Source organism: Tachyglossus aculeatus, chromosome 7 (genome assembly GCF_015852505.1).
Source record: "Tachyglossus aculeatus isolate mTacAcu1 chromosome 7, mTacAcu1.pri, whole genome shotgun sequence".
NCBI classification, from domain to species: domain Eukaryota; kingdom Metazoa; phylum Chordata; class Mammalia; order Monotremata; family Tachyglossidae; genus Tachyglossus; species Tachyglossus aculeatus.
In genome coordinates, this window is record NC_052072.1 from 27,871,962 (window position 1) to 27,884,053 (window position 12,092).

At 45.7% G+C, this 12,092-nt stretch overlaps 1 non-coding gene across 1 annotated transcript; it reads left to right on the forward strand.

The window, feature by feature from the left end:
• Nucleotides 1-2,485: 2,485 nt before the first annotated feature.
• On the forward strand, nt 2,486-2,623 carry LOC119931179. Its single transcript, XR_005452036.1, has one exon. It is a non-coding gene; the product is annotated as a small nucleolar RNA SNORA7 (small nucleolar RNA).
• The last annotated feature ends 9,469 nt before the right edge of the window (nt 2,624-12,092 follow it).

The following is a 12,092-nucleotide window of genomic DNA, read 5'->3' on the forward strand; positions in this document are numbered from 1 at the left end:
AGCAAACTAGAAAGTGACTCCCTTCCTCAGTGTGAAGCTTTCCCTTTTTTTATTTAAATAGTATTTGTTAACCCCTCTCAGGGTTGCACCTGGAGAGTTTCCAATACTCTACCAGTCTCGACTAAGGGAAGGAGAGTCAGAGGCATACCCATTCCATTCCTAGCTTGGGCAGTGGTTAGTGAGTGGAAGGCAATCCGCTAAAAGTCAAAACTCCCCTGTGCTGGGCAGCAGCAGCAGGGAGAGAATCGAGGGCAGAGACTCAAGTTTACTGTGCGAAAGGAGGCAATGGAAAACCACTTCTGTATTTTTACCAAGAAAACTGTATGGACACCCTACCAGAAAGATTGCAGATGAAAGTGGCATGTTCTGGGAGAGATGTATCCGTGGCGTCGCTATGGGTCGGTGACGACTTGAAGGCATAGACAAGTATTTGTTAAACTCACTGTGGGAGAGGACTGTGTCTATTTATTGTTATATTGTACTTTCCCAAGTGCTTAGTACTATGCTTTGCATAAGTAAGCGCTCAATAAATACAATTGAATTGAATTGAATTAAACACCTACTAAGTGCCAATCAATCAAACATATTTATTGAGAGCTTACTGTATGCAGAGCGCCTTACTAAGCATTTTGGGAGAATATAACAATATTACAAGTATATTTCCTCCCCACAACAAGCTTACAGTCTAGAGGTGAAGGCAGACATTAATATAGATAAGTAAATTACAGACATGTACACAAGTGCTGTGGAGCAGAGGAGGTGGTGAATAAAGGGAACAAGTCAGGGTGATGCAAAAAGGAGGGAAGGAAAAGGAAATGAGGACTTCGGGAAGGCTTCTTGGAGACGATGTGCCTTCAATAAGGCTTTGCAGGTGGGGAGAGTGATTTTCTGCAGGTGTGAAGAGGGAGGGCATACCAGGCCAGAGGCAGGACATGAGGAAGAGATCAGTAGAGAGATAGATGGGATCAAGGAACAGTGAGTAGGTGGTATTATGGGGGTGAAGTGAACAGGCTGGATGGTAACAGGAGAGTAGTAAGGTGAGGTAGGAGTGGGCAATGCCAGGCACTGAACTAAGCACTGGGGTAGATAGAAGCTAATCAGTTTGGACACAGTCCTTGTCCCACGTGGGGCTCACAGTCTTAATTTCTATTTGACAGATGTGGTAACTGAAGCGCAGAGAAGTTAAGTGATTTGCCCAAGGTCACACAGCAGACAGTGGTGGATCCGGGATTAGAACCCAGATCCTCTGGTTCCAAGGCCCATGCACTTTCCACTACAGCCTGCTGCTTCTTTTGCAGGAAGGACCTGGGTAGTCTGTTTTCTTCTGCATTAGTCAGATCTCTTAGAAGAGCCAATATTTGGATTTTCTACATCGTGTATGAAATAGAACCTGGATGAGTTGGGGCAATTTCTCCATAGCAGGAAATGAAGCAAAGATTTTAGACACCATCTGACTCCACAAGAAAGTCATTTCCCTATCTTCTGAATTTTCCTTGCCAAGAGTGTGTGTGGTGGGGGGGAAGGGTGTCCACACCCAAAAGGATGTGGTTGACACATCTCTCCTGCTATGAGAGATAGTTGTCTCTGCCCCTAAGCCTGGGAACAGAGAACGAAAAATGGGTTCATCCAGTTAGAGAGTGGCCTGGGCAGTCAGTCTTCAGTTTGCCCTGTGTGCTTTATGGGTGCAGAGTCCTGTAATGGGAGCCGTGAGGGGTGCAGACGAAGGCAAGATACTGCCTCTGCCCTCAGGGAGCTGACGGTCCAGTGAGGAAGCGGGATAGGCCTAGAGACACAAAAAGTAAGCATGAATAATGGAAGCGTGCAGAGCCAGATGAGGTGAATCCAAGAAGACTTCCTGAAAAACAGTCTTCTGAAGAGTTTGGAAGGAGGAAGAGTGGCCAGTCCTGGTTGGGAAAATGGAGGCAGGAATGTTCTGGGTGAGAGGAGGGACATGAGCAGGGCTGCTCCTCCCACAATCCCCTTGAGGAGTCAACCTCCATCCCTCTCTTCAACCTTATCCCCCCTCTTCCACTCTGTCTACCGTCCATCCAGTGACTGGCTTTCTCTTCTCTCCCTTCCTTTTCCCTCCTCTCCTTCCCTCCAGTGTGGGAAGATTGCCAAGGTTAATGAGCAGTGGGAGGATGGAATAATTTATTAAGCACTTACAATGGGCCATGCACTATACTTAGTTCTGGGATTGATATAGGATATGGTCCCTGTCCCTTAAGGGGCTCACACTCTAAGGGGGAGAGAGAACAGGCATTTTATCTCTGTTTTACAGATGAGAAAAGTGGGGAACGGAAAAGTAAAACAATTTGTCCAAGGTCTCACAGCAGAGAAGCAGAGGAACTGGGCTGAGAACCCAGGTCTCCTGGCTCCTAGTCTCTTCCCGCTAGGCCACACTTCTCCTCAATAAGACTTTAGACTTTTCCCCAGAGAAACATTTAGGTAGAGGGGGGTTTATATCAGCCTGGGGTTACAACTGTCTCTCTCAGGGCTGCACCTGGAGAGTTTCCAGTACTCTACCAGTCACGACTATAGGAAGGAGAGTCAAGCAGAGGCACACCCATTTCATTCCTAGCTTGGGCAGTGACTAGTGAGTGGAAGGCAATCTGCTACAAGTCAAAACTCACCTGTGCTTGGCAGCAGTAGCGTGGGAGAGAGTAGAGCACAGGGACTCATTTACTACGTGGAAGGAAGCAATGGTAAATGACTTCCTTGTTTTTACCAAGAAAACTCTACAGATATTCTACCAGAACAATTGCAGATGGAAGTGGGGTGCTCTGGGAGAGATGTGTCTACGGCTTCACTAGGGGTTGGACACAATGACAGCATAAGACGACAACAACAACAACAAGGTTACAACTGAGTTCAATCAGTCAGTAGAATTGATGTATTGGGCACTCTGTGCTGAGCTATGTTCAATATGGCCTTTTGGATAAAGCACTTGGCTGGAAAGCAAGAGAAAGAAAAGTGCTACAGAGAGCTAAGGTTTGCCTCTCTTGTCCACTCCTACATCCCCTCAGGACTAAATCCAGAGCAGGTCAATCCTCTTCCAAATGCTCATGGAAGAAGAGAGCACAACCTATCCTAAGGATAGAAATCCATCCAAAGAGTTTGGCTTGCATACAGCCTCACCTGGCTTGCCTGTCTCGCCTCCCTCTTCCTTCTTCTCTTCCCTTTCCCTCTCCTCTCCCCCCTCCCTTCCCATCCCATCCTCTCTTCCTCTCCCTTTGCTCATCCTAATCTTCCTTCCTCTCCCATCTTATTCTTTCCCTCCCCTCCAATCGTATCCTTCCCTCCCATCCAATCTTATTCCCCCCTCCCATCCTATCCTAGTCTTCCAGTCCCTTCCCTCCTATTCTCCCCTCTTCCAAGAAGTGTGCTGTAGTGGATAGATCATGGGCCTGGGAATCAGACGGTCATGGGTTCTAATCCCAGCTCCACCAGTTCTGCTGTGTGACCTTGGGCAAGTCACTTCACTTCTCTGTGCCTCAGTTACCTCATCTGGAGAATGGGGATTAAGAGTGTGATCCCTATGTGTCCAACCTGATTACCTTGAATCTACCCCAGTGCTCTAGAATGTGAGCCTGTTGCTGGGTAGGGACCGTCTCTATATGTTGCCAGCTTGTACTTCCCAAGTGCTTAGTACAGTGCTCTGCACACAGTAAGCACTCAATAAATATGATTTAATGAATGAATGAATAAATGAACAGTGCTTGGCACATAGTAAGAGCTTAACAAGTAGGAGCAGCATGACAATGAAAAGAGCACGGGTTTGGAAATCAGAGGACATGGGTTCTAATCTTGCCTCCACCACTTGTCTGCTATGTGACCTTGAGCAAGCCACTTAACTTCTCTGCACTTCAGTTATCGCATCTGTAAAATGGGTATTAAGATTGTGAGCCCCAGGTGGGACAACCTGATTACTTTGTATCTACCCCAGCGCTTAGAACAGAGCTTGGTACATAGTAAGCACTTAAATACCATTATTATTATTATTAAGTACGATAAGTATTACTCTCTCTTCCTCTCCCCTCCCTTCCTAACCTCTCCTCCTCTCCTCCCACCCTCACACTGCTGTTCAGTCAAAGCTCAATCCCTTTTCATCTCTCCTCATTGAAGATAGAAAACAGCTGGTCATTCCCCATCCTTTAACAATTGTTCAGGGGCTCAAAGCCCATTAATAACCTCCTCAACATTCTCTTCTCCAGACAAAATAATTCCAATTCCTCTAGGCTTTCCTCATGAGTCCTATTTTCCCATCCTTTCATCATGTAGGTTGCTCCTCTCTGGACCCTCTCCAAGCTTTCCACATCCTTTTCGAAATGTGAATTCCAATCTAAACCCAGCCAGATGAATGCCGGGAACAGCAGGGAAGTTCAGGAGAATTTCCTAAGAAAATGATTTTATTTTGTTGAGTGCTTATATTTTTTCCAAAATACTTTCTTATTATTTTATTTTATCTCCACATCTCTGAAACGTAGGGAGAGGCGAGCGTTATTATTCAATCAATCAATTGTACTTATAGAGCCCCTTTGGGTACAGAACACTGTACTAAGTGCTTGGGAGAGTACAAGAAAATGAGTTGACATGATCCCTGGCCTCAAGGGATCTGGGGAGACAGACATTAAAATAAATTACAGGTCAAAGGAAGCAAAAGACTATAAGGGTATGTATGTAAGTGCTTCAAGAGGTGTATGGGTAACCAAGTGCTTAGGTGATGCAGAAATGCTGAAATGGCCATTAGCGAGAGAATATAGAGTGTGGAGATGAAAGACTAATCGGGGAAGATTAATATCTGGAGAAGATATAATTTCATAAAGACTTCGCAGAAGAGGAGAGCAGTGGTCTGCAGGATGTGAGGGGGGAAGAGAGTCCCAGACAGAAGGGAGAGGGTGACCAAGAATTCAAAGAGATGGTTTATTGGTGATAAAATAGGCACAGAGAGGTTAAGTATCTGGCCTGCGGTCACACAGGAGGTCACTGAGGTAAGAAGAGTCAGATAATACTATCCCCATTTTATAGATGATAAAGTTGGGGCACAAAGGGGTTAAGTGACTTACATGAGGTCACAAAGGAAGGCAGTAACAGATATGGCCCTAAAATCTGGGTTTGGACTCTGTGCTCTTTCCACTTCACCATATAGCCCCATGGCTCTCTACCCTACATCACCTTACCAACGGTTGCTTAGCAGCACATGATGTCCCAAGCTTCAAAGACCTGTGAAGGAGTGAAGTTAAGCCAACCCTATCACAGAAACAGCCTACCCTAAGGATTTAATTAATGCAGGTATCAAGGGCAAGGGAGCTCTCTCAGAGTTTTTACCCATATTGGTGTCATTTTCAGGTATTTTTCACCCACTAACTGGCTAAGCCATCTTGGGGCAAAACTAGCTTCCATTTGAAATCTGAGACCCTAAAATCCACATGTTTCTTAACAGCAGAAACATGTTGGACCTCATTTTCCACACCGTGAATGGGAGAGAGCCAGAAAGTCATCTGCTTGAAGCTGCCGAGACAGATTTTATTTTTTTTTTTGGCCTATGGGATTGCCTCCTGGGAGTTTGCATAATTGACAGCTACTGCCCAGGGGTGCTGAGCCCCTTCCCTCTTTAGAAAAGGAAGTGGTGCAAACTCAAGTTGTGTCTGTTTTCTTCTTTCTACATTCAGATTGGGCCCATTGGGCTGAACTGAGGCCACATGCCAAGATCCCAAAATAGGACCGTGAAAGCTTTTAATAAGTTTCCAGTTGAGCGCGAGAAGCAGTGTTAAGTTTCGAGAAGGAGCATGGCCACTGATAAAGCATGGGACTGGGACTGGGCTCTGCCACTTGTCTGCTGTGTGACCTTGGGCAAATCATTTAGCTTTTCTATGCCTCAGTTACCTCATTGGTAAAATGGGGTTAAGACTGTAAGCCTCACAAGGGACATGCACTTTGACCAACTTATTATCTTGCATCTATCCCAGCACTCGTAGTACAGTGCTTGGCACACAGTAAGTGCTTAACAAATACCACAAAAAAATTCTGCCAGCTAGGCAGCACGGTCATTTCTAATTAGATAGCTACCTAATTAGATAGTTCAAGGAAGCAGCCTGGCTTAGTGGATAGAGCAATGGCCTGCAAATCAGAAGGACCTGGGTTCTAATCCTAGCTCCACCACGTGTCTGTTGTGTGACCTTGGACAAATCGCTTCCCTTCTCTGGGCCTCGGTTACCTCACTTGTAAAATGGGGATTAAGAGTGTGAACCTCATATGGGACAGGGATTGTGTTCAACCTGATTAACTTGTAGCCATCATTATTATTATTACAAGAGCTCACCTCCTCCAGGAGGCCTTCCCAGAGTGAGCCCCCTCCTTCCTCTCCCCCCAACCCCTCCGCCTTATCTCCTTCCCTTCCCCACAGCACCTGTATATACGTTTGTACAGATTTATTACTCTATTTTACTTGTACATATTTATTCTATTTATTTTATTTTGTTAATATGTTTTGTTTTGTTGTCTGTCTCCCCCTTCTAGACTGTAAGCCCGCTGTTGAGTAGGGACCGTATCTATAAGTTGCAAACTTGTACCTCCCAAGTGCTTAGTACAGTCCTCTGCACACAGTAAGTGCTCAATAAATACGATTGAATGAATGAATCTACACCAGTGCTTAGAACAGTGCTCGGCACATAGCAAGCACTTAACGAGTACCATAACCATTATTATTATTAGATAAGTAGGTTAAAATCTTATATGCATCTTAGATACGTTCCCATTTGGCCTGGGTGTTATTCTAGAGTTCAGGGCAAAGCAGGATATGAGAGGATTCTTTTGTGCCCATATGGCGGAAAAGAATAAGGAGCTGGGGAGCAGGGCAAAGGGGTTGAGGAGAGCTTCCCCAAAGTGCGCGCGGCTCTCCCATGATGTGGGCATTCATTCCTTGTTTCAATTAAAACACTGTTAGAGAATTAGGTGTGTCTACCATTCATTCATTCATTCAATCGTATTTATTGAGCGCTTACTGTGTGCAGAACACTGTACCATGCGCTTGGGAAGTACAAATCGGCAACATATAGACGGTCCCTACTCAACAACGGGTTCAGAATCTAGAAGGGGGAGACAGTCAACAAAACAAAACAAGTAGACAGGTGTCAATGCCATCAGAATCAATAGAATTATAGCTATATACACATCATTATTAACAAAATAAATAGAGTAATAAATATGTACAAATATACACAAGTGCTGTGGGGAGAGGAAAGGGGTTGGGCAGGAGGAGGGAGGGGGAGCGATGGGGAGGGGAAGAGGAGGAGAGGAAAATGGGGGCTCAGTCTGGGAAGGCCTCCTGGAGGAGGTGAGCCCTGAGTTTTCATTAATTCTAGGCTTTGCAAGAATACATTCCCCATTAGAGAACTGGGATTTCCCTTTTCATTCTCTATGGGCAGGGAATGTGCCTTGTCTTATGCTGTCAAGTTGTCTCCGACCCATAGTGACGCCATGGATGCATCTCTCCCAGAATGCCCACCTACATCTGCAATCATTCTGGTTGTGTAGCCATAGAGTTTTCTTTGTAAAATATGGAAGTGGTTTACCGTTGCCTCCTTCTGCTCAGTAAACTCGAGGCCCCGATCCTCAACTCTCCCATGCCAAGATCTGCCCTTTCCTCTCCATCCAAACCACTACCTTGTTGGTACAATCTCTCATATCCCGACTAGATTACTGTATCAGCCTCCTTTCTGATGTCCCATCCCCGTTTCTCCCTGCTTCAGTCTATACTTCACTCTGCTGCCCAGATTATCTTTCTACAGAAACGCTCTGGGCATATCACTCCCCTCTTCAAAAATCTTCAGTGGTTGCCTATCAACCTTTGCTTGAAACAAAAACTCCTCATTATTGGCTTCAAAGTTTTCCATCACATTGCTCCCTCTTACCTCACCTCCCTTCTCTCCTTTTCCAGCCCAGACCGCACACTCTGCTCTTCTGCTGCTAACCTCCTCACTGGGCCTCGTTTTCGCCTGTCCCGCCGCCGACCACTGGCCCACATCCTTCCCCTGGCCTGGAATGCCCTCCCTCCTCACATCTGCCAAACTAGCTCTCTTCCCCTCTTCAAAACCCTACTGAGAACTCACCTTCTCCAGAAGGCCTTCCCATACTGAGCCCCCCTTTTCCTCTGCTCCTCCTCCCCTCCCCATCGCCCCTACTCCCTCCCTCTGCTCTACCCCCTTCCCCGCCCCACAGCACTTGTGTATATTTGTACATATTTATTACTCTATTTTCTTAATGATGTGTATAGATCTATAATTCTATTTATCTATTTTGATGGTATTGATATCCATCTATTTGTTTTGTTTTGTTGTCTGTCTCCCCCTTCTAGAATGTGAGCCTATTGTTGGGTAGGGATTGTCTCTATCTGTTGCCAAATTGTACTTCCCAAGTGCTTAGTACAGTGCTCTGCACACAGTAAGCGCTCAATAAATACAATTGAATGAATGAATGAGCATCTCTGCTGCCCAGCACAGGAGAGTTTTGTCTTGCAGCCAATTGCCTTCCACTTACTAGCTACTGCCCAAGCTAAGAATGGAATGGATATGCCTCTGCTTGACTCTCCCTCCCGTAGTCAAGACTGCTAGAGTACTGGAAATTCTCCAAGTGCGACCCTGAGAGGGACAGGGAATGTGTACCAAGTCTGTTATATTGTCATAGCATACTCTCCCAAGCACTTAGTACAGTGCCCTTCACACAGTAAACACTCAATAAATTGATCGATTCCGTCTAATGGTGAAGTTAGCTAGGGGTGAAGAGGGGTGACTGAGAGACCAAAATCAAGATGCTCTGGGGCTGAGCTAACTGCTGTTGCAAGGAGATACACAGAGGATTAGAAGAAAACTCCGTAAATAAAACAGAAGACCCGAGCAGGAAAGAGCTAGATCAAGTGATCCTAGTTGTTCAGAGGTCCAGGTTGGGGAGATCTGTCCAAATCATTTGATGGTGGGGTTTTCTTGGCTGGAACAGACTCAAAGAATCTGAGAGAAATACAAGGACTGACTTTGCCAACCCTAAAAACTGGGCACGTGATAGTACTGGAATAGAGGCCAGATAAGAGGGCCAGCCTCCTTGTCTATTCCTTGGGCTTGACATTCCCCCCACCTCTTCCTATGTCACAAACACTCTACCCTTTCCCATAGCCTCCCGCCCCTCAGCACTAGTTTAGTTCCTGAGCACAAATAACCAGGCTTCTCCTCTCCAAGACAAACCCTCAGAAAGAATTTGTGTGGTGAGTAGCCTGTTTTACCAACCCCCGCCCCCCCCCCGCCACCCCCGATTCCCTTACTGTCTCTCTTTTCCTGCCCTTGAATACAATATGTATCCTGGCCCTTAACCAGTTTCTGACTTGCTGCTTCTTGGGTTCTGATCCAAGGTGCCAAAGTGCAGAATGGTATGGGACACCTTACTGGGCCTTATTTTTACTAACATCTATTAAGCTCCTTTAGTGCATTAAACACAAGACTAAGTGCTGGGGGCAATTACAGGAAAATTAATCAAGACTCTCTCCTGGGCCTCCATAAGGCTGATAATCTAAATAATAATAATAATGATGATGATGATGATGATGGCATTTATTAAGCGCTTACTATGTGCAAAGCACAGTTCTAAGCACTGGGGAGGTTACAAGGTGATGAAGTTGTCCCACGGGGGGTTCACAATCTTCAACCCCATTTTCCAGATGAGGGAACTGAAGCCCAGAGAAGTGAAGTGACTTGGCCAAAGTCACACAGCTGACAATTGGTGGAGCTGGGATTTGAACCCATGACCTCTGACTCCAAAGCCTGGGCTCTTTCCACTGAGCCATCCACTGAGCCAAGCTGCTTCTCTATTCTAAATGTGGAAGGCTGGATACAGTAACGAAATAAAGTAATACAAACCATAGTGAAAACCAGCAAAAAATCAGTAAAAAAAAAAAAAAACCTGTAAGACATTTCAGTTAGTAGGGGTAGGACGGGGGCACCTCTGGGTTCCTCACCCTGCCAGGCCTGTGGGTGACACTGCCCCAAGGGCACTCGGGAAGAGCCAACATGGAGACTCATGTGACACACCCAATGCGTTTTGCTGGTTGGGCAGCACGGTGTGATTTTTGTGAAAGTGCAAGGAGTTCACCTGAACCCAGAGTGCCTCTCTAGGGGAGCCCTTGCCCCTGCCCTCTGCTCGGAATAGACTAGCTCATCCCTGCCCAGGTCCACAGGACTTGGGCATCGCTTCCAAGCCATGGAAATCGGGGGCAGGAGCTCAGGTGGAGGGAGACTGGATGCTCAAAGATAAAAAAGACCAGATGCAGCCAGGCCAGACAGGGCTTGAAAACCAGATTGGTTGCTGGACCATTGACCTCCCTAGAGACATCTTACCCAAAATTCTGATACTGAATCAGTCCCCTCACTGGTCTCCCTACCTCCAACCTCTTCCCACTCCAGCCTGTGCTTCCCATCGCTGCCCAGATCATTTTTTTAAATGCTGCTGTGCCCATTTCTCTCCACTACCCATAAACATTCAATGGTAGCACATTCCTCTATGCATCAAGTAGAAACATATTTCCCTTTCTCCCTCTTCCTTCTGCATCACCCTCACACTGGGATCTGTACCCTTTTTTCACCCCTCCTTCAGTCCCACAGCACTTCTGTGCACATCCGCCAGTCATTTAAATGTCTGTCTCCCTCTCTAGACTGTAAGCTCCTTGTGGGCAGGGAATCTGTCTACCAATTCTGTTATATTGTACTCTCCCAAGCATGTAGTACAGTAAGTGCTCAATAAATATGATTGATTAATTGCATAATTCAAAGCACTTCAATTAACACTCTCTAATCAACTCACTGTTCTCCCTATATGCCGGCTCAAACTTATGGTTCTTCCAAGGTTAATCCTCTCATGATGCCTGATTCCCAGTACTGGCCCCTTACGCACGCCCTGCCTCCTGCCGAGAATGCCCTCCCTCCCTTCTCCCTGACCACGGTCAATCTGCCAGACCACAGCTCTCCTTCCCTTCAAAGTCCTCCTGAAAAGCCTCCTGTTCTAAGAGCCAATCCCTGATTAAAGTTCTCCTTCTCCAAGTTCCATCAATCCAACTTCTGTCCTCAGCACATTCATTAAGCCCCTCAGTACTTGAGCATATTTTCAATATATCAACTTATATTTTATGTTACATCGACTCTTACCAATTTGCATTTATCTATTGATCCTTCCTCTAAACTCCTCCAGGATGCCTTCTGAGACTGAGTCCCCTTCTTCCTCTCCCCCTCCCCATCCACCCGCCCTACCTCCTTCCCCTCCCCACAGCACCTGTATATATGTTTGTACAGATTTATTACTCTATTTTACTTTTACATATTTACTATTCTATTTACTTTATTTTGTTAATATGTCTTGTTTTGTTGTCTGTCTCCCCCCTATAGACTGTGAGCCCGCTGCTGGGTAGGACTGTCTCTATATGTTGCCAACTTGTACTTCCCAAGCACTTAGTACAGTGCACTGCACACAGTAAGCGCTCAATAAATACAATTGAATGAATGAATGAATAAATTGCAAGCTCACTGTGGGTAGGGAATATGTCTACCAGCTCTGTTGTATTGTACTTTCCCAAGTGCTTAGTATGGTGCTCTGCACAAACAATAAATGCTCAATAAACACTGCAAATTGATTAATATTTTTGTTTTCATCAGTGTGTTGTGAATTCCCTGTACCTTTCAGTCTCTTTCATTAGTTTGTAAGCTTTTTGAGGACAAGGACATTATCTCTTACTGGGTTGTACTCTCCCAATCACTTGCTCTGCGTACAGTAAGTACTCGATAAATATGATCGATTGATTGATTTATGATTGATTGGTTAGGAAGGTAGTTTCTGCCTGCCCTTAGGTCCTCTGAAGGATGAGACTTGGCTCCTGTGATGTGGGAGAAGGGAGAGAAAAGAGGACACTGCCTTGGGCATCAGTCAGCTTTAGGGTCAGAGAGTGGAAGAGGTGTAAAAATTTCTACCAGAGTAGCTCCTCTCAAGTCCTCCTCCCAGCTCAACTTATGGGTGACCACAGACCTACTAAAAAGCCCTCACTTCATTTCAATAAATTG